We start from the raw sequence: 27,910 nt of genomic DNA, 5'->3' as shown, positions 1-27,910 counted from the left end.
TTTTTATTGCATTTTATGCATCTGGCGTTCACTTCTTAGGCCCTAACTTTCGATCTGGTGGAACAACGGCCTAGGGTGAAGCCTAGCTTGCCCGGAACGTAGAAATGACCATTACCTTCACACTGTTTGCAATTATTCCTTTTATACGATGGAAAAGCTGTTGTATTTATATCGTATTTTATGCTTCTGGCGTTTACTTCTAAGGACCTAACTATTCGATCTGTTGGAGCAAGGCCCTAGGGTGGAGCCTAGGTTGCTCGGAAAGTAGAAATGACCGTAAGTTTCATACTGGTTGCAATTATTCGTTTTATACGATGGAAAAGCTGTTGTACTTATATCGTATTTTATGCTTCTGGCGTTGACTTCTTAGGCCGTAACTATTCGGTCTGGTGGAGCAACGCCATGGAGTGAAACCTAGGTTGCCCGGAACGTAGCATTGGCCATCACTTTCAAACTGGTTGCAGTAATTCCTGATATATGATGGAAACACAGTTGTATTTTTTTTGCATGTTATGGTTCGGGCGTTGACTTCTAAGGCCCTAACCATTCAATCTGTTGGAGCAAGGCCCTAGGGTGAAGCCTAGGTTGCTTGGAAAGTAGAAATGACCATAAGTTACATACTGGTTCCAATTATTCGTTTTATACGATGGAAAAACTGTTGTATTTATATTGTATTTTAAGCTTCTGGCGTTGTCTTCTAAGGCACTATCTATTCGATCTGGTGGAGCTACGCCCTAGAGAGAAGCCTAGGTTGCCCGGAACGTAGAATTGGCCATCACTTTCAAACTGGTTGCAGTTATTCCTGATATATGATGGAAACACTGTTGTATTTTTTTTGCATGTTATGGTTCGGGCGTTGACTTCTAAGGCCCTAACTATTCAATCTGCTGGAGCAACGCCCTAGGGTGTAGCCTAGGTTCCTCGGAAAGTAGAAATGACCATCAGTTTCATACTGCTTGCAATTATTCGTTTTATACGATGGAAAAGCTGTTGTATTTATATTGTGTTTTATGCTTCTAGCGTTGACTTCTAAGGCACTAACTATTCGATCTGTTGGAGCAACGCCTTACAGTGAAGCCTAGGTTGCTCGGAAAGTAGAAATGACCATAAGTTTCATACTGGTCGCAATTATTCGTTTTATACGATGGAAAAGCTGTTGTATTTATATTGTATTTTATGCTTCTGGCGTTGACTTTTAAGGCACTAACTACTCGATCTGGTGGAGCAACGCCCTAGAGTGAAGCCTAGGTTGCCCGGAACGTAGAATTGGCCATCACTTTCCAAATTGGTTGCAATTATTCCTGTTATATGATGGAAACACTGTTGTATTTTTTTTGCATTTTATGGTTCGGTCGTTGACTTCTACGGCCCTAACTATTCAATCCGTTGGAGCAACGCCCTAGGGTGAAGCCTAGCTTGCTCGGTAAGTAGAAATGACCATAAGTTACATACTGGTTCCAATTATTCGTTTTATACGATGGAAAAACTGTTGTATTTATATTGTATTTTAAGCTTCTGGCGTTGACTTCTAAGGCACTATCTATTCGATCTGGTGGAGCAACGCCCTAGAGAGAAGCCTAGGTTGCCCGGAACGTAGAATTGGCCACCACTTTCAAACTGGTTGCAGTTATTCCTGATATATGATGGAAACACTGTTGTATTTTTTTTGCATGTTATGGTTCGGGCGTTGACTTCTAAGGCCCTAACTATTCAATCTGTTGGAGCAACGCCTTAGGGTGTAGCCTAGGTTCCTCGGAAAGTAGAAATGACCATCAGTTTCATACTGGTTGCAATTATTCGTTTTATACGATGGAAAAACTGTTGTATTTATATTGTATCTTATGCTTCTGGCGTTGACTTCTAAGGCACTAACTATTCGATCTTTTGGAGCAACACCCTAGAGTGAAGCCTAGGTTGCCCGGAAAGGAGAAATGACCATCACTTTCAAACTGGTTGCAATTAATCCTGTTATACATTGGAAAAACTGTTGTATTTTTATTGCATTTTATGCATCTGGCGTTCACTTCTTAGGCCCTAACTTTCGATCTGGTGGAACAACGGCCTAGGGTGAAGCCTAGCTTGCCCGGAACGTAGAAATGACCATTACCTTCACACTGTTTGCAATTATTCCTTTTATACGATGGAAAAGCTGTTGTATTTATATCGTATTTTATGCTTCTGGCGTTTACTTCTAAGGACCTAACTATTCGATCTGGTGGAGCAACGCCCTAGAGTGGATCCTAGGTTGCTCGCAATGTAGAAATGACCATAACTTTCACACTGGTTGCAATTATTCGTTTTATACGATGCAAACGCTGTTGTATTTATATCGTATTTTATGCTTCTGGCGTTTACTTCTAAGGACCTAACTATTCGATCTGGTGGAGCAACGCCCTAGGGTGAAGCCTAGGTTGCTCGGAATGTAGAAATGACCATAACTTTCACACTGGTTGCAATTATTCGTTTTATACGATGGAAACGCTGTTGTATTTATATTGTACTTTATGCCTCTGGCGTTGACTTCTTAGGCCGTAACTATACGGTCTGGTGGAGCAACGCCCTGGAGTGAAACCTAGGTTGCCCGGAACGTAGAATTGGCCATCACTTTCAAACTGGTTGCAATTATTGCTGTTATATGATGGAAACACTGTTGTTTTTTTTTTACATTTTATGGTTCGGGCGTTGACTTCTAAGGCCCTAACTATTCAATCCGTTGGAGCAACGCCGTAGGGTGAAGCCTAGGTTGCTCGGAAAGTAGAAATGACCATAAGTTTCATACTGGTTGCAATTATTCGTTTTATACGATGGAAAAGCTGTTGTACTTATATCGTATTTTATGCTTCTGGCGTTGACTTCTTAGGCCGTAACTATTCGGTCTGGTGGAGCAACGCCATGGAGTGAAACCTAGGTTGCCCGGAACGTAGCATTGGCCATCACTTTCAAACTGGTTGCAGTAATTCCTGATATATGATGGAAACACAGTTGTATTTTTTTTGCATGTTATGGTTCGGGCGTTGACTTCTAAGGCCCTAACCATTCAATCTGTTGGAGCAAGGCCCTAGGGTGAAGCCTAGGTTGCTTGGAAAGTAGAAATGACCATAAGTTACATACTGGTTCCAATTATTCGTTTTATACGATGGAAAAACTGTTGTATTTATATTGTATTTTAAGCTTCTGGCGTTGTCTTCTAAGGCACTATCTATTCGATCTGGTGGAGCAACGCCCTAGAGAGAAGCCTAGGTTGCCCGGAACGTAGAATTGGCCATCACTTTCAAACTGGTTGCAGTTATTCCTGATATATGATGGATACACTGTTGTATTTTTTTTGCATGTTATGGTTCGGGCGTTGACTTCTAAGGCCCTAACTATTCAACCTGCTGGAGCAACGCCCTAGGGTGTAGCCTAGGTTCCTCGGAAAGTAGAAATGACCATCAGTTTCATACTGGTTGCAATTATTCGTTTTATACGATGGAAAAACTGTTGTATTTATATTGTATTTTATGCTTCTGGCGTTGACTTCTAAGGCCCTAGCTATTCGATCTATTGGAGCAACGCCCTAGAGTGAAGCCTAGGTTGCCCGGAAAGGAGAAATGGCCATCACTTTCAAACTGGTTGCAATTAATCCTATTATACATTGGAAAAACTGTTGTATTTTTATTGCATTTTATGCTTCTGGCGTTCACTTCTTAGGCCCTAACTTTCGATCTGGTGGAACAACGGCCTAGTGTGAAGCCTAGCTTGCCCGGAACGTAGAAATGACCATTACCTTCACACTGTTTGCAATTATTCCTTTTATACGATGGAAAAGCTGTTGTATTTATATCGTATTTTATGCTTCTGGCGTTTACTTCTAAGGACCTAACTATTCGATCTGGTGGAGCAACGCCCTAGAGTGAATCCTAGGTTGCTCGGAATGTAGAAATGACCATAACTTTCACACTGGTTGCAATTATTCGTTTTATACGATGCAAACGCTGTTGTATTTATATCGTATTTTATGCTTCTGGCGTTTACTTCTAAGGACCTAGCTATTCGATCTGGTGGAGCAACGCCTTAGAGTGGATCCTAGGTTGCTCGGAATGTAGAAATGACCATAACTTTCACACTGGTTGCAATTATTCGTTTTATACGATGGAAACGCTGTTGTATTTATATTGTACTTTATGCCTCTGGCGTTGACTTCTTAGGCTGTAACTAAACGGTCTGGTGGAGCAACGCCCTGGAGTGAAACCTAGGTTGCCCGGAACGTAGAATTGGCCATCACTATCAAACTGGTTGCAATTATTGCTGTTATATGATGGAAACACTGTTGTATTTTTTTTACATTTTATGGTTCGGGCGTTGACTTCTAAGGCCCTAACTATTCAATCCGTTGGAGCAACGCCCTAGGGTGAAGCCTAGGTTGCTCGGAAAGTAGAAATGACCATAAGTTTCATACTGGTTGCAATTATTCGTTTTATACGATGGAAAAACTGTTGTATTTATATTGTATTTTATGCTTCTGGCGTTGACTTCTAAGGCGCTAGCTGTTCGATCTAGTGGAGCAACGCCCTAGAGTGAAGCCTAGGTTGCCCGGAACGTAGAAATGACCATTACCTTCACACTGTTTGCAATAATTCCTTTTATACGATGGAAAACCTGTTGTATTTATATCGTATTTTATGCTTCTGGCGTTTACTTCTAAGGACCTAAATTTTCGATCTGGTGGAGCAACGCCCTAGAGTGAATCCTAGATTGCTCGGAATGTAGAAATGACCATAACTTTCACACTGGTTGCAATTATTCGTTTTATACGATGCAAACGCTGTTGCATTTATATCGTATTTTATGCTTCTGGCGTTTACTTCTAAGGACCTAACTATTCGATCTGGTGGAGCAACGACCTAGAGTGGGTCCTAGGTTGCTCGGAATGTAGAAATGACCATAACTTTCACACTGGTTGCAATTATTCGTTTTATACGATGGAAACGCTGTTGTATTTATATTGTACTTTATGCCTCTGGCGTTGACTTCTTAGGCCGTAACTATACGGTCTGGTGGAGCAACGCCCTGGAGTGAAACCTAGGTTTCCCGGAACGTAGAATTGGCCATCACTTTCAAACTGGTTGCAATTATTGCTGTTATATGATGGAAACACTGTTGTATTTTTTTTACATTTTATGGTTCGGGCGTTGACTTCTAAGGCCCTAACTATTCAATCCGTTGGAGCAACGCCCTAGGGTGAAGCCTAGGTTGCTCGGAAAGTAGAAATGACCATAAGTTTCATACTGGTTGCAATTATTCGTTTTATACGATGGAAAAACTGTTGTATTTATATTGTATTTTACGTTTGTGGCGTTGACATCTAAGGCACTAACTATTCGATCTGGTGGAGCAACGCCCTAGAGTGAAACCTACGTTGCCCGGAACGTAGAAATGACCATTACCTTCACACTGGTTGCAACTATTCCTGTTATACGATGGAAAAACTGCTGTATTTTAATTGTATTTTATGCTTTTAGCGATGAATTCCAAGTCCCTATCTATTCGATCTGGTAGAGCAACGCCCTAGAGTGAAGCCTAGGTTACCCGAAACGTCGAAATGATCATTACTTTCGCACTAGTTGCAATTAGCCATGCTATACGGTGGAAAAACTGTTGCATTTTTATTGTATTTTCTGCTTCTGGCTTTGACTTCTAAGGTCGTAGCTATTCGATCTGGTGTGACAACGCCCTAGAGAGAAGCCTAGGTCGCCCGGAACGTAGAATTGGCTATCACTTTCAAACTGGATGCAATTATTCCTGTTATATGATGGAAACACTGTTGTATTTTTTTTGCATTTTATGGTTCGGGCGTTCACTTCTAAGGTCCTAACTATTGAATCTGTTGGAGTAACGCCCTAGGGTGAAGCCTAGCTTGCTCGGAAAGTAGAAATGACCATAAGTTTCATACTGGTTGCAATTATTCGTTTTATACGATGGAAACACTGTTGTATTTATATCGCATTTTATGCTTCTGGCGTTGACTTCTTCGGTCGTAACTATTCGGTCTGGTGGAGCAACGCCCTGGTGTGAAACCTAGGTTGACCGGAACGTAGAATTGGCCATCACTTTCAACCTGGTTGCAATTATTGCTGTTATATGATGGAAACACTGTTGTATTTTTTTTGCATTTTATGGTTCGGGCGTTGACTTCTAAGGCCCTAACTATTCAATCCGTTGGAGCAACGCCCTAGGGTGAAGCCTAGGTTGCTCGGAAAGTAGAAATGACCACAAGTTTCATGCTGGTTGCAATTATTCGTTTTATACGATGGAAAAACTGTTGTATTTCTATTGTATTTTATGCTTCTGGCGTTGACTTCTAAGGCCCTAGCTGTTCGATCTAGTGGAGCAACGCCCTAGAGCGAAGCCTAGGTTGCCCGGAAGGGAGAAATGAGCATCACGTTCAAACTGGTTGAAATTAATCCTTTTATACGATGGAAAAGCTGTTGTATTTATATCGTATTTTATGCTTCTGGCGTTTACTTCTAAGGACCTAACTATTCGATCTGGTGGAGCAACGCCCTAGAGTGAGGCCTAGGTTACTCGGAATGTGGAAATGACCATAACTTTCACACTTGTTGCAATTATTCGTTTTATACGATGGAAACGCTGCTGTATTTATATTGTATTTTATGCCTCTGGCGTTGACTTCTAAGGCACTATCTATTCGATCTGGTGGAGCAACACCCTAGAGAGAAGCCTAGGTTGCCCGGAACGTAGAATTGGCTATCACTTTCAAACTGGTTGCAATTATTCCTGTTATATGATGGAAACACTGTTGTATTTTTTTTGCAATTTATGGTTCGGGCGTTCACTTCTAAGGTCCTAACTATTCAATCTGTTGGAGCAACGCCCTAGGGTGAAGCCTAGCTTGCTCGGAAAGTAGAAATGACCATCAGTTTCATACTGGTTGCAATTATTCGTTTTATACGATGGAAAAACTGTTGTATTTATATTGTATTTTATGCTTCTGGCGTTCACTTCTTAGGCCCTAACTGTTCGATCTGGTGGCACAACGGCCTAGGGTGAAGCCTAGGTTGCTCGGAATGTAGAAATGACAATAACTTTCACACTGGTTGCAATTATTCGTTTTATACGATGGAAAAGCTGTTGTATTTATATCGTATTTTATGCTTCTGGCGTTGACTTCTTAGGCCGTAACTATTCGGTCTGGTGGAGCAACGCCCTGGAATGAAACCTAGGTTGCCCGGAACGTAGAATTGGCCATCACTTTCAAACAGGTTGCAATTATTCCTGTTATATGATGGAAACACTGTTGTATTTTTTTTGCATTTTATTGTTCGGGCGTTGACTTCTAAGGCCCTAACTATTCTATCCGTTGGAGCAACGCCCTAGGGTGAAGCCTATATTGCTCGGAAAGTAGAATCTACCATAAGTTTCATACTGGTTGCAATTATTCGTTTTATACGATGGAAAAACTGTTGTATTTATATCGCATTTTATGCTTCTGGCGTTGACTTCTTCGGTCGTAACTATTCGGTCTGGTGGAGCAACGCCCTGGTGTGAAACCTAGGTTGACCGGAACGTAGAATTGGCCATCACTTTCAACCTGGTTGCAATTATTGCTGTTATATGATGGAAACACTGTTGTATTTTTTTTGCATTTTATGGTTCGGGCGTTGACTTCTAAGGCCCTAACTATTCAATCCGTTGGAGCAACGCCCTAGGGTGAAGCCTAGGTTGCTCGGAAAGTAGAAATGACCACAAGTTTCATGCTGGTTGCAATTATTCGTTTTATACGATGGAAAAACTGTTGTATTTATATTGTATTTTATGCTTCTGGCGTTGACTTCTAAGGCCCTAGCTATTCGATCTAGTGGAGCAACGCCCTAGAGTGAAGCCTGGGTTGCCCGGAAAGGAGAAGTGACCATCACTTTCAAACTGGTTGCTATTAATCCTGTTATACATTGGAAAAACTGTTGTATTTTTATTGCATTTTATGCTTCTGGCGTTCACTTCTTAGGCCCTAACTATTCGATCTGGTGGAACAACGGCCTAGGGTGAAGCCTAGCTTGCCCGGAACGTAGAAATGACCATTACCTTCACACTGTTTGCAATTATTCCTTTTATACAATGGAAAAGCTGTTGTATTTATATCGTATTTTATGCTTCTGGCGTTTACTTCTAAGGACCTAACTATTCGATCTGGAGGAGCAACGCCCTAGAGTGGATCCTAGGTTGCTCGCAATGTAGAAATGACCATAACTTTCACACTGGTTGCAATTATTCGTTTTATACGATGCAAACGCTGTTGTATTTATATCGTATTTTATGCTTCTGGCGTTTACTTCTAAGGACCTAACTATTCGATCTGGTGGAGCAACGAGCTAGAGTGGATCCTAGGTTGCTCGGAATGTAGAAATGACCATAACTTTCACACTGGTTGCAATTATTCGTTTTATACGATGGAAACGCTGTTGTATTTATATTGTACTTTATGCCTCTGGCGTTGACTTCTTAGGCGGTAACTATACGGTCTGGTGGAGCAACGCCCTGGAGTGAAACCTAGGTTGCCCGGAACGTAGAATTGGCCATCACTTTCAAACTGGTTGCAATTATTCCTGTTATATGATGGAAACACTGTTGTATTTTTATTGCATTTTATGGTTCGGGCGTTGACTTCTAAGGCCCTAACTATTCAATCCGTTGGAGCAACGCACTAGGGTGAAGCCTAGGTTGCTCGGAAGGTAGAAATGACCATAAGTTTCATACTGGTTGCAATTATTCGTTTTATACGATGGAAAAACTGTTGTATTTATATTGTATTTTATGCTTCTGGCGTTGACTTCTAAGGCCCTAGCTGTTCGATCTAGTGGAGCAACGCCCTAGAGCGAAGCCTAGGTTGCCCGGAAGGGAGAAATGAGCATCACGTTCAAACTGGTTGAAATTAATCCTTTTATACGATGGAAAAGCTGTTGTATTTATATCGTATTTTATGCTTCTGGCGTTTACTTCTAAGGACCTAACTATTCGATCTGGTGGAGCAACGCCCTAGAGTGAGGCCTAGGTTACTCGGAATGTGGAAATGACCATAACTTTCACACTTGTTGCAATTATTCGTTTTATACGATGGAAACGCTGCTGTATTTATATTGTATTTTATGCCTCTGGCGTTGACTTCTAAGGCACTATCTATTCGATCTGGTGGAGCAACACCCTAGAGAGAAGCCTAGGTTGCCCGGAACGTAGAATTGGCTATCACTTTCAAACTGGTTGCAATTATTCCTGTTATATGATGGAAACACTGTTGTATTTTTTTTGCAATTTATGGTTCGGGCGTTCACTTCTAAGGTCCTAACTATTCAATCTGTTGGAGCAACGCCCTAGGGTGAAGCCTAGCTTGCTCGGAAAGTAGAAATGACCATCAGTTTCATACTGGTTGCAATTATTCGTTTTATACGATGGAAAAACTGTTGTATTTATATTGTATTTTATGCTTCTGGCGTTCACTTCTTAGGCCCTAACTGTTCGATCTGGTGGCACAACGGCCTAGGGTGAAGCCTAGGTTGCTCGGAGTGTAGAAATGACAATAACTTTCACACTGGTTGCAATTATTCGTTTTATACGATGGAAAAGCTGTTGTATTTATATCGTATTTTATGCTTCTGGCGTTGACTTCTTAGGCCGTAACTATTCGGTCTGGTGGAGCAACGCCCTGGAATGAAACCTAGGTTGCCCGGAACGTAGAATTGGCCATCACTTTCAAACAGGTTGCAATTATTCCTGTTATATGATGGAAACACTGTTGTATTTTTTTTGCATTTTATTGTTCGGGCGTTGACTTCTAAGGCCCTAACTATTCTATCCGTTGGAGCAACGCCCTAGGGTGAAGCCTATATTGCTCGGAAAGTAGAATCTACCATAAGTTTCATACTGGTTGCAATTATTCGTTTTATACGATGGAAAAACTGTTGTATTTATATCGCATTTTATGCTTCTGGCGTTGACTTCTTCGGTCGTAACTATTAGGTCTGGTGGAGCAACGCCCTGGTGTGAAACCTAGGTTGACCGGAACGTAGAATTGGCCATCACTTTCAACCTGGTTGCAATTATTGCTGTTATATGATGGAAACACTGTTGTATTTTTTTTGCATTTTATGGTTCGGGCGTTGACTTCTAAGGCCCTAACTATTCAATCCGTTGGAGCAACGCCCTAGGGTGAAGCCTAGGTTGCTCGGAAAGTAGAAATGACCACAAGTTTCATGCTGGTTGCAATTATTCGTTTTATACGATGGAAAAACTGTTGTATTTCTATTGTATTTTATGCTTCTGGCGTTGACTTCTAAGGCCCTAGCTATTCGATCTAGTGGAGCAACGCCCTAGAGTGAAGCCTGGGTTGCCCGGAAAGGAGAAGTGACCATCACTTTCAAACTGGTTGCTATTAATCCTGTTATACATTGGAAAAACTGTTGTATTTTTATTGCATTTTATGCTTCTGGCGTTCACTTCTTAGGCCCTAACTATTCGATCTGGTGGAACAACGGCCTAGGGTGAAGCCTAGCTTGCCCGGAACGTAGAAATGACCATTACCTTCACACTGTTTGCAATTATTCCTTTTATACAATGGAAAAGCTGTTGTATTTATATCGTATTTTATGCTTCTGGCGTTTACTTCTAAGGACCTAACTATTCGATCTGGTGGAGCAACGCCCTAGAGTGGATCCTAGGTTGCTCGCAATGTAGAAATGACCATAACTTTCACACTGGTTGCAATTATTCGTTTTATACGATGCAAACGCTGTTGTATTTATATCGTATTTTATGCTTCTGGCGTTTACTTCTAAGGACCTAACTATTCGATCTGGTGGAGCAACGAGCTAGAGTGGATCCTAGGTTGCTCGGAATGTAGAAATGACCATAACTTTCACACTGGTTGCAATTATTCGTTTTATACGATGGAAACGCTGTTGTATTTATATTGTACTTTATGCCTCTGGCGTTGACTTCTTAGGCCGTAGCTATACGGTCTGGTGGAGCAACGCCCTGGAGTGAAACCTAGGTTGCCCGGAACGTAGAATTGGCCATCACTTTCAAACTGGTTGCAATTATTGCTGTTATATGATGGAAACACTGTTGTTTTTTTTTTACATTTTATGGTTCGGGCGTTGACTTCTAAGGCCCTAACTATTCAATCCGTTGGAGCAACGCCGTAGGGTGAAGCCTAGGTTGCTCGGAAAGTAGAAATGACCATAAGTTTCATACTGGTTGCAATTATTCGTTTTATACGATGGAAAAACTGTTGTATTTATATTGTATTTTACGTTTCTGGCGTTGACATCTAAGGCACTAACTATTCGATCTGGTGGAGCAACGCCCTAGAGTGAAACCTACGTTGCCCGGAACGTAGAAATGACCATTACCTTCACACTGGTTGCAACTATTCCTGTTATACGATGGAAAAGCTGCTGTATTTTAATTGTATTTTATGCTTTTAGCGATGAATTCCAAGTCCCTATCCATTCGATCTGGTGGAGCAACGCCCTAGAGTGAAGCCTAGGTTGCCCGAAACGTCGACATGATCATTACTTTCGCACTAGTTGCAATTAGCCATGCTATACGGTGGAAAAACTGTTGCATTTTTATTATATTTTCTGCTTCTGGCTTTGACTTCTAAGGTCGTAGCTATTCGATCTGGTGGAACAACGCCGTAGAGTGAAGCCTAGGTTGCCCGGAACATAGAAATGACCATTACGTTCACACTGCTGGCAATTATTCCTTTTATACGATGGAAAAGCTGTTGTATTTATATCGTATTTTATGCTTCTGGCGTTGACTTCTAAGGCCGTAGCTATAAGATGTGGTGGTGCAACGCCCTAGAGTGAAGCCTAGGGTGCTCGGAACGTAGAAATGACCATTACTTTCAAACTGGTTGCAATTATTCGTTTTATACGATGGAAAAGCTGTTGTATTTTTTTTGCATTTTATGGTTCGGGCGTTGACTTCTAAGGCCCTAACTATTCAGTCCGTTGGAGCAACGCCCTAGGGTGAAGCCTAGGTTGCTCGGAAAGTAGAAATGACCATAAGTTTGATACTGGTTGCAATTATTCGTTTTATAAGATGGAAAAACTGTTGTACTTATATTGTATTTTATGCTTCTGGCGATGACTTCTTAGGCCCTAACTATTCAATCTGGTGGAACAACGCCCTAGAGTGAAGCATAGGTTGCCTGGAACGTAGAAATGACCATCACTTTCACACGGGTTGCAATTATTCCTGTTATAGGATGGAAAGACTGTTATATTTATATAGTATTTTATGCTTCTGGCGTTCACTTCTTAGGCCCTAACTATTCGGTCTGGTGGAGCAGCGCCCTAGGGTGAAGCCTAGGTTGCTCGGAAGGTAGAAATGACCATATGTTTCATACTGGTTACAATTATTTGTTTCATGCGATGGAAAAACTGTTGTATTTATATTGTATTTTACGTTTCTGGCGTTGACATCTAAGGCACTAACTATTCGATCTGGTGGAGCAACGCCCTAGAGTGGAGCCTAGCTTGCCCGGAACGTAGAATTGGCCATCACTATCAAACTGGTTGCAATTATTCCTGTTATATGATGGAAGCACTGTTGTATTTTTTTAGCATTTTGTGGCTCGGGCGTTGACTTCTAAGGCCCTAACTATTCAATCTGTTGGAGCAACGCCCTAGGGTGAAGCCTAGGTTGCTCGGAAAGTAGAAATGAACTTAAGTTTCATACGGGTTGCAATTATTCGTTTTATACGATGGACAAACTGTTGTATTTATATTGTATATTATGCTTCTGGCGTTGACTTCTAAGGGACTAACTATTCGATCTGGTGGAGCAACGCAATAGAGTGACGCCTAGGTTGCCCGGAACGTAGAATTGGCCATCAATTTCAAACTGGTGGCAATTATACCTGTTATATGATGGAAACACTGCTGTATTTTTTTTGCATTTTATGGTTCGGGCGTTGACTTCTAAGGCCCTAACTATTCAATCTGTTGGAGCAAGGCCCTAGGGTGAAGCCTAGGTTGTTCGGAAAGTAGAAATGACCATAAGTTTCATACTGGTTGCAATTATTCGTTTTATACGATGGAAAGACTGTTGTATTTATATTGTACTTTATGCCTCTGGCGTTGACTTCTAAGGCCGTAGCTATTAGATGTGGTGGAGCAACGCCCTAGAGTGACGCCAAGGGTGCTCGGAACGTAGAAATGACCATTACTTTCACACTGGTTGCAATTATTCGTTTTATACGATGGAAAAGCTGTGGTATTTATATCGTATTTTATGCTTCTGGCGTTGACTTCTTAGGCCGTAACTATTCGGTCTGGTGGAGCAACGCCCTGGAGTGAAACCTAGGTTGCCCGGAACGTAGAATTGACCATCACTTTCAAACTGGTTGCAATTATTCCTGTTATATGATGGAAACACTGTTGTATTTTTTTTGCATTTTATAGTTCGGGAGTTGACTTCTAAGGACCTAACTATTCAATCCGTTGGAGCAACGCCCTAGGGTGAAGCCTAGGTTGCTCGGAAAGTAGGAATGACCATAAGTTTCATACTGGTTGCAATTATCCGTATTATACGATGGAAAAACTGTTGTATTTATATTGTATTTTATGCTTCTGGCGTTGACTTCTAAGGCCCTAGCTGTTCGACCTAGTGGAGCAACGCCCTAGAGTGAAGCCTAGGTTGCCCGGAAGGGAGAAATGACCATCACGTTCAAACTGGTTGCAATTAACCCTTTTATACGATGGAAAAGCTGTTGTATCTATATTGTATTTTATGCTTCTGGCGTTGACTTCTAAGGTCCTAACTATTCAATCTGTTGGAGCAACGCCCTAGGGTGAAGCCTAGGTTGCTCGGAAAGTAGAAATGACCATCAGTTTCATACTGGTTGCAATTATTCGTTTTATACGATGGAAAATCTGTTGAATTTATATTGTATTTTATGCTTCTGGCGCTGACTTCTAAGGCGCTAGCAATTCGGTCTAGTGATGCAACGCCCTAGAGTGAAGCCTAGGTTGCCCGGAAAGGAGAAATGACCATCACTTTCACACTGGTTGCAATTAATCCTGTTATACGGTGGAAACACTGTTGTATTTTTTTTGCATTTTATGGTTCGGGCGTTGACTTCTAAGGCCCTAACTGTTTGATCTGGTGGAGCAACGCCCTAGAGTGAAGCCTAGGTTGCCCGGAACGTAGAAATGACAATAACCTTCACTCTGGTTGCTATTATTCGTTTTATACGATGGAAAAACCGTTATATTTATGTTGTATTTTATGCTTCTGACGTTCACTTCTTAGGCCCTAACTATTCAATCTGTTCGAGCAACGCCGTAGGGTGAAGCCCAGGTTGCTCGGAAAGTAGAAATGACCATAAGTTTCATACTGGTTGCAATTATTCGTTTTATACGATGGAAAACCTGTTGTATTTATATTGTATTTTATGCTTCTGGCGTTCACTTCTAAGGCACTAACTATTCGATCTGGTGGAGCAACGCAATAGAGTGAAGCGTAGGTTGCCCGGAACGTAGAATTGGCCATCCATTTCAAACTGGTTGCAATTATACCTGTTATATGATGGAAACACTGCTGTATTTTTTTTGCATTTTATGGTTCGGGCGTTGTCTTCTAAGGCCCTAACTATTCAATCTGTTGGAGCAACGCCCTAGGGAGATGCCCAGGTTGCTCGCAAAGTAGAAATGACCATAAGTTTCGTACTGGTTGCAATTATTCGTTTTATACGATGGAAACACTGTTGTATTTATATTGTATTTTATTCTTCTGGCGTTCACTTCTTAGGCCCTAACTATTCGATCTGGTGGTACAACGGCCTAGGGTAAAGCCTAGGTAGCCCGGGACGTAGAAATGACCATAACTTTTACACTGGTAGCAATTATCCGTTTTATACAATGGAAAAACTGTTCTATTTATTTTGTATTTAATGCTTCGGGCGTTGGCTTCTAAGGCCCTAACTGTTTGATCTGGTGGAGCGACGCCCTAGTGTGAAGCCTAGGTTGCCCGGAACGTAGAAATGGCCATAACTTTCACACTGGTTTCTTTATTCGTTTTATACGATGGAAAAACTGTTATATTTATGTTGTATTTTATGCTTCTGACGTTGACTTCTTAGGCCCTAACTATTCGATCTGGTGGAACAACGCAATAGAGTGAAGCCTAGCTTGCCCGGAACGTAGAATTGGCCATCACTTTCAAACTGGTTGCAATTATTCCTGTTATATGATGGAAACACTGTTGTATTTTTTTAGCATTTTATGGCTCGGGCGTTGACTTCTAAGGCCCTAACTATTCAATCTGTTGGAGCAACGCCCTAGGGTGGAGCCTAGGTTGCTCGGAAAGTAGAAATGACCATAAGTTTCATGCGGGTTGCAATTATTCGTTTTATACGATGGAAAACCTGTTGTATTTATATTGTATTTTATGCTTCTGGCGTTCACTTCTAAGGCACTAACTATTCGGTCTGGTGGAGCAACGCCCTGGAGTGAAACCTAGGTTGCCCGGAACGTAGAATTGACCATCACTTTCAAACTGGTTGCAATTATTCCTGTTATATGATGGAAACACTGTTGTATTTTTTTTGCATTTTATAGTTCGGGCGTTGACTTCTAAGGACCTAACTATTCAATCCGTTGGAGCAACGCCCTAGGGTGAAGCCTAGGTTGCTCGGAAAGTAGGAATGACCATAAGTTTCATACTGGTTGCAATTATCCGTATTATACGATGGAAAAACTGTTGTATTTATATTGTATTTTATGCTTCTGGCGTTGACTTCTAAGGCCCTAGCTGTTCGACCTAGTGGAGCAACGCCCTAGAGTGAAGCCTAGGTTGCCCGGAAGGGAGAAATGGCCATAACTTTCACACTGGTTTCTTTATTCGTTTTATACGATGGAAAAACTGTTATATTTATGTTGTATTTTATGCTTCTGACGTTGACTTCTTAGGCCCTAACTATTCGATCTGGTGGAACAACGCAATAGAGTGAAGCCTAGCTTGCCCGGAACGTAGAATTGGCCATCACTTTCAAACTGGTTGCAATTATTCCTGTTATATGATGGAAACACTGTTGTATTTTTTTAGCATTTTATGGCTCGGGCGTTGACTTCTAAGGCCCTAACTATTCAATCTGTTGGAGCAACGCCCTAGGGTGGAGCCTAGGTTGCTCGGAAAGTAGAAATGACCATAAGTTTCATGCGGGTTGCAATTATTCGTTTTATACGATGGACAAACTGTTGTATTTATATTGTATTTTATGCTTCTGGCGTTGACTTCTAAGGCACTAACTATTCGATCTGGTGGAGCAGCGCAATAGAGTGACGCCTAGGTTGCCCGGAACGTATAATTGGCCATCAATTTCAAAATGGTTGCAATTATACCTGTTATATGATGGAAACACTGCTGTATTTTTTTTGCATTTTATGGTTCGGGCGTTGACTTCTAAGGCCCTAACTATTCAATCCGTTGGAGCAACGCCCTAGGGTGAAGCCTTGCTTGCTCGGAAAGTAGAAATGACCATTACCTTCACACTGTTTGCAATTATTCCTTTTATACGATGGCAAAGCTGTTGTATTTATATCGTATTTTATGCTTCTAGCGTTTGCTTCTCAGGACATAACTATTCGATCTGGTGGAGCAGCGCCCTAGAGTGAATCCTAGGTTGCTCGCAATGTAGAAATGACCATAACTTTCACACTGGTTGCAATTATTCGTTTTATACGATGCAAACGCTGTTGTATTTATATCGTATTTTATGCTTCTGGCGTTGACTTCTTGGGCCGTAACTATTCGGTCTGGTGGAGCAACGCTCTGGAGTGAAACCTAGGTCGCCCGGAACGTAGAATTGGCCATCACTTTCAAACTGGTTGCAATTATTGCTGTTATATGATGGAAACACTGTTGTATTTTTTTTGCATTTTATGGTTCGGGCGTTGACTTCTAATGCCCTAACTATTCAATCCGTTGGAGCAACGCCCTAGGGTGAAGCCTAGGTTGCTCGGAAAGTAGAAATGACCATAAGTTTCATACTGGTTGCAATTATTCCTTTTATACGATGGAAAAGCTGTTGTATTTATATCGTATTTTATGCTTCTGTCGTTTACTTCTAATGCCCTAACTATTCAATCCGTTGGAGCAACGCCCTAGGGTGAAGCCTAGGTTGCTCGGAAAGTAGAAATGACCATAAGTTTCATACTGGTTGCAATTATTCGTTTTATACGATGGAAAAACTGTTGTATTTATATTGTATTTTACGTTTCTGGCGTTGACATCTAAGGCACTAACTATTCGATCTGGTGGAGCAACGCCCTAGAGTGAAACCTACGTTGCCCGGAACGTAGAAATGACCATTACCTTCACACTGGTTGCAACTATTCCTGTTATACGATGGAAAAACTGCTGTATTTTAATTGTATTTTATGCTTTTAGCGATGAATTCCAAGTCCCTATCCATTCGATCTGGTGGAGCAACGCCCTAGAGTGAAGCCTAGGTTGCCCGAAACGTCGACATGATCATTACTTTCGCACTAGTTGCAATTAGCCATGCTATACGGTGGAAAAACTGTTGCATTTTTATTGTATTTTCTGCTTCTGGCTTTGACTTCTAAGGTCGTAGCTATTCGATCTGGTGGAACAACGCAGTAGAGTGAAGCCTAGGTTGCCCGGAACATAGAAATGACCATTACCTTCACACTGTTTGCAATTATTCCTTTTATACGATGGCAAAGCTGTTGTATTTATATCGTATTTTATGCTTCTAGCGTTTGCTTCTCAGGACATAACTATTCGATCTGGTGGAGCAGCGCCCTAGAGTGAATCCTAGGTTGCTCGCAATGTAGAAATGACCATAACTTTCACACTGGTTGCAATTATTCGTTTTATACGATGCAAACGCTGTTGTATTTATATCGTATTTTATGCTTCTGGCGTTGACTTCTTGGGCCGTAACTATTCGGTCTGGTGGAGCAACGCTCTGGAGTGAAACCTAGGTCGCCCGGAACGTAGAATTGGCCATCACTTTCAAACTGGTTGCAATTATTGCTGTTATATGATGGAAACACTGTTGTATTTTTTTTGCATTTTATGGTTCGGGCGTTGACTTCTAATGCCCTAACTATTCAATCCGTTGGAGCAACGCCCTAGGGTGAAGCCTAGGTTGCTCGGAAAGTAGAAATGACCATAAGTTTCATACTGGTTGCAATTATTCCTTTTATACGATGGAAAAGCTGTTGTATTTATATCGTATTTTATGCTTCTGGCGTTTACTTCTAATGCCCTAACTATTCAATCCGTTGGAGCAACGCCCTAGGGTGAAGCCTAGGTTGCTCGGAAAGTAGAAATGACCATAAGTTTCATACTGGTTGCAATTATTCGTTTTATACGATGGAAAAACTGTTGTATTTATATTGTATTTTACGTTTCTGGCGTTGACATCTAAGGCACTAACTATTCGATCTGGTGGAGCAACGCCCTAGAGTGAAACCTACGTTGCCCGGAACGTAGAAATGACCATTACCTTCACACTGGTTGCAACTATTCCTGTTATACGATGGAAAAACTGCTGTATTTTAATTGTATTTTATGCTTTTAGCGATGAATTCCAAGTCCCTATCCATTCGATCTGGTGGAGCAACGCCCTAGAGTGAAGCCTAGGTTGCCCGAAACGTCGACATGATCATTACTTTCGCACTAGTTGCAATTAGCCATGCTATACGGTGGAAAAACTGTTGCATTTTTATTGTATTTTCTGCTTCTGGCTTTGACTTCTAAGGTCGTAGCTATTCGATCTGGTGGAACAACGCCGTAGAGTGAAGCCTAGGTTGCCCGGAACATAGAAATGACCATTACTTTCACACTGCTGGCAATTATTCCTTTTATACGATGGAAAAGCTGTTGTATTTATATCGTATTTTATGCTTCTGGCGTTGACTTCTAAGGCCGTAGCTATTAGATGTGGTGGTGCAACGCCCTAGAGTGAAGCCTAGGGTGCTCGGAACGTAGAAATGACCATTACTTTCAAACTGGTTGCAATTATTCGTTTTATACGATGGAAAAGCTGTTGTATTTTTTTTGCATTTTATGGTTCGGGCGTTGTCTTCTAAGGCCCTAACTATTCAATCTGTTGGAGCAACGCCCTAGGGAGATGCCCAGGTTGCTCGCAAAGTAGAAATGACCATAAGTTTCGTACTGGTTGCAATTATTCGTTTTATACGATGGAAACACTGTTGTATTTATATTGTATTTTATTCTTCTGGCGTTCACTTCTTAGGCCCTAACTATTCGATCTGGTGGTACAACGGCCTAGGGTAAAGCCTAGGTAGCCCGGGACGTAGAAATGACCATAACTTTTACACTGGTAGCAATTATCCGTTTTATACAATGGAAAAACTGTTCTATTTATTTTGTATTTAATGCTTCGGGCGTTGGCTTCTAAGGCCCTAACTGTTTGATCTGGTGGAGCGACGCCCTAGTGTGAAGCCTAGGTTGCCCGGAACGTAGAAATGGCCATAACTTTCACACTGGTTTCTTTATTCGTTTTATACGATGGAAAAACTGTTATATTTATGTTGTATTTTATGCTTCTGACGTTGACTTCTTAGGCCCTAACTATTCGATCTGGTGGAACAACGCAATAGAGTGAAGCCTAGCTTGCCCGGAACGTAGAATTGGCCATCACTTTCAAACTGGTTGCAATTATTCCTGTTATATGATGGAAACACTGTTGTATTTTTTTAGCATTTTATGGCTCGGGCGTTGACTTCTAAGGCCCTAACTATTCAATCTGTTGGAGCAACGCCCTAGGGTGGAGCCTAGGTTGCTCGGAAAGTAGAAATGACCATAAGTTTCATGCGGGTTGCAATTATTCGTTTTATACGATGGAAAACCTGTTGTATTTATATTGTATTTTATGCTTCTGGCGTTCACTTCTAAGGCACTAACTATTCGGTCTGGTGGAGCAACGCCCTGGAGTGAAACCTAGGTTGCCCGGAACGTAGAATTGACCATCACTTTCAAACTGGTTGCAATTATTCCTGTTATATGATGGAAACACTGTTGTATTTTTTTTGCATTTTATAGTTCGGGCGTTGACTTCTAAGGCCCTAACTATTCAATCCGTTGGAGCAACGCCCTAGGGTGAAGCCTAGGTTGCTCGGAAAGTAGGAATGACCATAAGTTTCATACTGGTTGCAATTATCCGTATTATACGATGGAAAAACTGTTGTATTTATATTGTATTTTATGCTTCTGGCGTTGACTTCTAAGGCCCTAGCTGTTCGACCTAGTGGAGCAACGCCCTAGAGTGAAGCCTAGGTTGCCCGGAAGGGAGAAATGGCCATAACTTTCACACTGGTTTCTTTATTCGTTTTATACGATGGAAAAACTGTTATATTTATGTTGTATTTTATGCTTCTGACGTTGACTTCTTAGGCCCTAACTATTCGATCTGGTGGAACAACGCAATAGAGTGAAGCCTAGCTTGCCCGGAACGTAGAATTGGCCATCACTTTCAAACTGGTTGCAATTATTCCTGTTATATGATGGAAACACTGTTGTATTTTTTTAGCATTTTATGGCTCGGGCGTTGACTTCTAAGGCCCTAACTATTCAATCTGTTGGAGCAACGCCCTAGGGTGGAGCCTAGGTTGCTCGGAAAGTAGAAATGACCATAAGTTTCATGCGGGTTGCAATTATTCGTTTTATACGATGGACAAACTGTTGTATTTATATTGTATTTTATGCTTCTGGCGTTGACTTCTAAGGCACTAACTATTCGATCTGGTGGAGCAGCGCAATAGAGTGACGCCTAGGTTGCCCGGAACGTATAATTGGCCATCAATTTCAAAATGGTTGCAATTATACCTGTTATATGATGGAAACACTGCTGTATTTTTTTTGCATTTTATGGTTCGGGCGTTGACTTCTAAGGCCCTAACTATTCAATCCGTTGGAGCAACGCCCTAGGGTGAAGCCTTGCTTGCTCGGAAAGTAGAAATGACCATTACCTTCACACTGTTTGCAATTATTCCTTTTATACGATGGCAAAGCTGTTGTATTTATATCGTATTTTATGCTTCTAGCGTTTGCTTCTCAGGACATAACTATTCGATCTGGTGGAGCAACGCCCTAGAGTGAATCCTAGGTTGCTCGCAATGTAGAAATGACCATAACTTTCACACTGGTTGCAATTATTCGTTTTATACGATGCAAACGCTGTTGTATTTATATCGTATTTTATGCTTCTGGCGTTGACTTCTTGGGCCGTAACTATTCGGTCTGGTGGAGCAACGCTCTGGAGTGAAACCTAGGTCGCCCGGAACGTAGAATTGGCCATCACTTTCAAACTGGTTGCAATTATTGCTGTTATATGATGGAAACACTGTTGTATTTTTTTTGCATTTTATGGTTCGGGCGTTGACTTCTAATGCCCTAACTATTCAATCCGTTGGAGCAACGCCCTAGGGTGAAGCCTAGGTTGCTCGGAAAGTAGAAATGACCATAAGTTTCATACTGGTTGCAATTATTCCTTTTATACGATGGAAAAGCTGTTGTATTTATATCGTATTTTATGCTTCTGGCGTTTACTTCTAATGCCCTAACTATTCAATCCGTTGGAGCAACGCCCTAGGGTGAAGCCTAGGTTGCTCGGAAAGTAGAAATGACCATAAGTTTCATACTGGTTTCAATTATTCGTTTTATACGATGGAAAAACTGTTGTATTTATATTGTATTTTACGTTTCTGGCGTTGACATCTAAGGCACTAACTATTCGATCTGGTGGAGCAACGCCCTAGAGTGAAACCTACGTTGCCCGGAACGTAGAAATGACCATTACCTTCACACTGGTTGCAACTATTCCTGTTATACGATGGAAAAACTGTTGTATTTTTTTTGCATTTTATAGTTCGGGCGTTGACTTCTAAGGACCTAACTATTCAATCCGTTGGAGCAACGCCCTAGGGTGAAGCCTAGGTTGCTCGGAAAGTAGGAATGACCATAAGTTTCATACTGGTTGCAATTATCCGTATTATACGATGGAAAAACTGTTGTATTTATATTGTATTTTATGCTTCTGGCGTTGACTTCTAAGGCCCTAGCTGTTCGACCTAGTGGAGCAACGCCCTAGAGTGAAGCCTAGGTTGCCCGGAAGGGAGAAATGGCCATAACTTTCACACTGGTTTCTTTATTCGTTTTATACGATGGAAAAACTGTTATATTTATGTTGTATTTTATGCTTCTGACGTTGACTTCTTAGGCCCTAACTATTCGATCTGGTGGAACAACGCAATAGAGTGAAGCCTAGCTTGCCCGGAACGTAGAATTGGCCATCACTTTCAAACTGGTTGCAATTATTCCTGTTATATGATGGAAACACTGTTGTATTTTTTTAGCATTTTATGGCTCGGGCGTTGACTTCTAAGGCCCTAACTATTCAATCTGTTGGAGCAACGCCCTAGGGTGGAGCCTAGGTTGCTCGGAAAGTAGAAATGACCATAAGTTTCATGCGGGTTGCAATTATTCGTTTTATACGATGGACAAACTGTTGTATTTATATTGTATTTTATGCTTCTGGCGTTGACTTCTAAGGCACTAACTATTCGATCTGGTGGAGCAGCGCAATAGAGTGACGCCTAGGTTGCCCGGAACGTATAATTGGCCATCAATTTCAAAATGGTTGCAATTATACCTGTTATATGATGGAAACACTGCTGTATTTTTTTTGCATTTTATGGTTCGGGCGTTGACTTCTAAGGCCCTAACTATTCAATCCGTTGGAGCAACGCCCTAGGGTGAAGCCTTGCTTGCTCGGAAAGTAGAAATGACCATTACCTTCACACTGTTTGCAATTATTCCTTTTATACGATGGCAAAGCTGTTGTATTTATATCGTATTTTATGCTTCTAGCGTTTGCTTCTCAGGACATAACTATTCGATCTGGTGGAGCAGCGCCCTAGAGTGAATCCTAGGTTGCTCGCAATGTAGAAATGACCATAACTTTCACACTGGTTGCAATTATTCGTTTTATACGATGCAAACGCTGTTGTATTTATATCGTATTTTATGCTTCTGGCGTTGACTTCTTGGGCCGTAACTATTCGGTCTGGTGGAGCAACGCTCTGGAGTGAAACCTAGGTCGCCCGGAACGTAGAATTGGCCATCACTTTCAAACTGGTTGCAATTATTGCTGTTATATGATGGAAACACTGTTGTATTTTTTTTGCATTTTATGGTTCGGGCGTTGACTTCTAATGCCCTAACTATTCAATCCGTTGGAGCAACGCCCTAGGGTGAAGCCTAGGTTGCTCGGAAAGTAGAAATGACCATAAGTTTCATACTGGTTGCAATTATTCCTTTTATACGATGGAAAAGCTGTTGTATTTATATCGTATTTTATGCTTCTGTCGTTTACTTCTAATGCCCTAACTATTCAATCCGTTGGAGCAACGCCCTAGGGTGAAGCCTAGGTTGCTCGGAAAGTAGAAATGACCATAAGTTTCATACTGGTTGCAATTATTCGTTTTATACGATGGAAAAACTGTTGTATTTATATTGTATTTTACGTTTCTGGCGTTGACATCTAAGGCACTAACTATTCGATCTGGTGGAGCAACGCCCTAGAGTGAAACCTACGTTGCCCGGAACGTAGAAATGACCATTACCTTCACACTGGTTGCAACTATTCCTGTTATACGATGGAAAAACTGCTGTATTTTAATTGTATTTTATGCTTTTAGCGATGAATTCCAAGTCCCTATCCATTCGATCTGGTGGAGCAACGCCCTAGAGTGAAGCCTAGGTTGCCCGAAACGTCGACATGATCATTACTTTCGCACTAGTTGCAATTAGCCATGCTATACGGTGGAAAAACTGTTGCATTTTTATTGTATTTTCTGCTTCTGGCTTTGACTTCTAAGGTCGTAGCTATTCGATCTGGTGGAACAACGCAGTAGAGTGAAGCCTAGGTTGCCCGGAACATAGAAATGACCATTACCTTCACACTGTTTGCAATTATTCCTTTTATACGATGGCAAAGCTGTTGTATTTATATCGTATTTTATGCTTCTAGCGTTTGCTTCTCAGGACATAACTATTCGATCTGGTGGAGCAGCGCCCTAGAGTGAATCCTAGGTTGCTCGCAATGTAGAAATGACCATAACTTTCACACTGGTTGCAATTATTCGTTTTATACGATGCAAACGCTGTTGTATTTATATCGTATTTTATGCTTCTGGCGTTGACTTCTTGGGCCGTAACTATTCGGTCTGGTGGAGCAACGCTCTGGAGTGAAACCTAGGTCGCCCGGAACGTAGAATTGGCCATCACTTTCAAACTGGTTGCAATTATTGCTGTTATATGATGGAAACACTGTTGTATTTTTTTTGCATTTTATGGTTCGGGCGTTGACTTCTAATGCCCTAACTATTCAATCCGTTGGAGCAACGCCCTAGGGTGAAGCCTAGGTTGCTCGGAAAGTAGAAATGACCATAAGTTTCATACTGGTTGCAATTATTCCTTTTATACGATGGAAAAGCTGTTGTATTTATATCGTATTTTATGCTTCTGGCGTTTACTTCTAATGCCCTAACTATTCAATCCGTTGGAGCAACGCCCTAGGGTGAAGCCTAGGTTGCTCGGAAAGTAGAAATGACCATAAGTTTCATACTGGTTGCAATTATTCGTTTTATACGATGGAAAAACTGTTGTATTTATATTGTATTTTACGTTTCTGGCGTTGACATCTAAGGCACTAACTATTCGATCTGGTGGAGCAACGCCCTAGAGTGAAACCTACGTTGCCCGGAACGTAGAAATGACCATTACCTTCACACTGGTTGCAACTATTCCTGTTATACGATGGAAAAACTGCTGTATTTTAATTGTATTTTATGCTTTTAGCGATGAATTCCAAGTCCCTATCCATTCGATCTGGTGGAGCAACGCCCTAGAGTGAAGCCTAGGTTGCCCGAAACGTCGACATGATCATTACTTTCGCACTAGTTGCAATTAGCCATGCTATACGGTGGAAAAACTGTTGCATTTTTATTGTATTTTCTGCTTCTGGCTTTGACTTCTAAGGTCGTAGCTATTCGATCTGGTGGAACAACGCCGTAGAGTGAAGCCTAGGTTGCCCGGAACATAGAAATGACCATTACTTTCACACTGCTGGCAATTATTCCTTTTATACGATGGAAAAGCTGTTGTATTTATATCGTATTTTATGCTTCTGGCGTTGACTTCTAAGGCCGTAGCTATTAGATGTGGTGGTGCAACGCCCTAGAGTGAAGCCTAGGGTGCTCGGAACGTAGAAATGACCATTACTTTCAAACTGGTTGCAATTATTCGTTTTATACGATGGAAAAGCTGTTGTATTTTTTTTGCATTTTATGGTTCGGGCGTTGTCTTCTAAGGCCCTAACTATTCAATCTGTTGGAGCAACGCCCTAGGGAGATGCCCAGGTTGCTCGCAAAGTAGAAATGACCATAAGTTTCGTACTGGTTGCAATTATTCGTTTTATACGATGGAAACACTGTTGTATTTATATTGTATTTTATTCTTCTGGCGTTCACTTCTTAGGCCCTAACTATTCGATCTGGTGGTACAACGGCCTAGGGTAAAGCCTAGGTAGCCCGGGACGTAGAAATGACCATAACTTTTACACTGGTAGCAATTATCCGTTTTATACAATGGAAAAACTGTTCTATTTATTTTGTATTTAATGCTTCGGGCGTTGGCTTCTAAGGCCCTAACTGTTTGATCTGGTGGAGCGACGCCCTAGTGTGAAGCCTAGGTTGCCCGGAACGTAGAAATGGCCATAACTTTCACACTGGTTTCTTTATTCGTTTTATACGATGGAAAAACTGTTATATTTATGTTGTATTTTATGCTTCTGACGTTGACTTCTTAGGCCCTAACTATTCGATCTGGTGGAACAACGCAATAGAGTGAAGCCTAGCTTGCCCGGAACGTAGAATTGGCCATCACTTTCAAACTGGTTGCAATTATTCCTGTTATATGATGGAAACACTGTTGTATTTTTTTAGCATTTTATGGCTCGGGCGTTGACTTCTAAGGCCCTAACTATTCAATCTGTTGGAGCAACGCCCTAGGGTGGAGCCTAGGTTGCTCGGAAAGTAGAAATGACCATAAGTTTCATGCGGGTTGCAATTATTCGTTTTATACGATGGAAAACCTGTTGTATTTATATTGTATTTTATGCTTCTGGCGTTCACTTCTAAGGCACTAACTATTCGGTCTGGTGGAGCAACGCCCTGGAGTGAAACCTAGGTTGCCCGGAACGTAGAATTGACCATCACTTTCAAACTGGTTGCAATTATTCCTGTTATATGATGGAAACACTGTTGTATTTTTTTTGCATTTTATAGTTCGGGCGTTGACTTCTAAGGCCCTAACTATTCAATCCGTTGGAGCAACGCCCTAGGGTGAAGCCTAGGTTGCTCGGAAAGTAGGAATGACCATAAGTTTCATACTGGTTGCAATTATCCGTATTATACGATGGAAAAACTGTTGTATTTATATTGTATTTTATGCTTCTGGCGTTGACTTCTAAGGCCCTAGCTGTTCGACCTAGTGGAGCAACGCCCTAGAGTGAAGCCTAGGTTGCCCGGAAGGGAGAAATGGCCATAACTTTCACACTGGTTTCTTTATTCGTTTTATACGATGGAAAAACTGTTATATTTATGTTGTATTTTATGCTTCTGACGTTGACTTCTTAGGCCCTAACTATTCGATCTGGTGGAACAACGCAATAGAGTGAAGCCTAGCTTGCCCGGAACGTAGAATTGGCCATCACTTTCAAACTGGTTGCAATTATTCCTGTTATATGATGGAAACACTGTTGTATTTTTTTAGCATTTTATGGCTCGGGCGTTGACTTCTAAGGCCCTAACTATTCAATCTGTTGGAGCAACGCCCTAGGGTGGAGCCTAGGTTGCTCGGAAAGTAGAAATGACCATAAGTTTCATGCGGGTTGCAATTATTCGTTTTATACGATGGACAAACTGTTGTATTTATATTGTATTTTATGCTTCTGGCGTTGACTTCTAAGGCACTAACTATTCGATCTGGTGGAGCAGCGCAATAGAGTGACGCCTAGGTTGCCCGGAACGTATAATTGGCCATCAATTTCAAAATGGTTGCAATTATACCTGTTATATGATGGAAACACTGCTGTATTTTTTTTGCATTTTATGGTTCGGGCGTTGACTTCTAAGGCCCTAACTATTCAATCCGTTGGAGCAACGCCCTAGGGTGAAGCCTTGCTTGCTCGGAAAGTAGAAATGACCATTACCTTCACACTGTTTGCAATTATTCCTTTTATACGATGGCAAAGCTGTTGTATTTATATCGTATTTTATGCTTCTAGCGTTTGCTTCTCAGGACATAACTATTCGATCTGGTGGAGCAACGCCCTAGAGTGAATCCTAGGTTGCTCGCAATGTAGAAATGACCATAACTTTCACACTGGTTGCAATTATTCGTTTTATACGATGCAAACGCTGTTGTATTTATATCGTATTTTATGCTTCTGGCGTTGACTTCTTGGGCCGTAACTATTCGGTCTGGTGGAGCAACGCTCTGGAGTGAAACCTAGGTCGCCCGGAACGTAGAATTGGCCATCACTTTCAAACTGGTTGCAATTATTGCTGTTATATGATGGAAACACTGTTGTATTTTTTTTGCATTTTATGGTTCGGGCGTTGACTTCTAATGCCCTAACTATTCAATCCGTTGGAGCAACGCCCTAGGGTGAAGCCTAGGTTGCTCGGAAAGTAGAAATGACCATAAGTTTCATACTGGTTGCAATTATTCCTTTTATACGATGGAAAAGCTGTTGTATTTATATCGTATTTTATGCTTCTGGCGTTTA

Source organism: Calliopsis andreniformis, unplaced genomic scaffold, assembly GCF_051401765.1.
Source record: "Calliopsis andreniformis isolate RMS-2024a unplaced genomic scaffold, iyCalAndr_principal scaffold0008, whole genome shotgun sequence".
Classification (NCBI taxonomy): Eukaryota; Metazoa; Arthropoda; class Insecta; order Hymenoptera; family Andrenidae; genus Calliopsis; species Calliopsis andreniformis.
Note: the sequence above shows the minus strand (reverse complement) of the source record.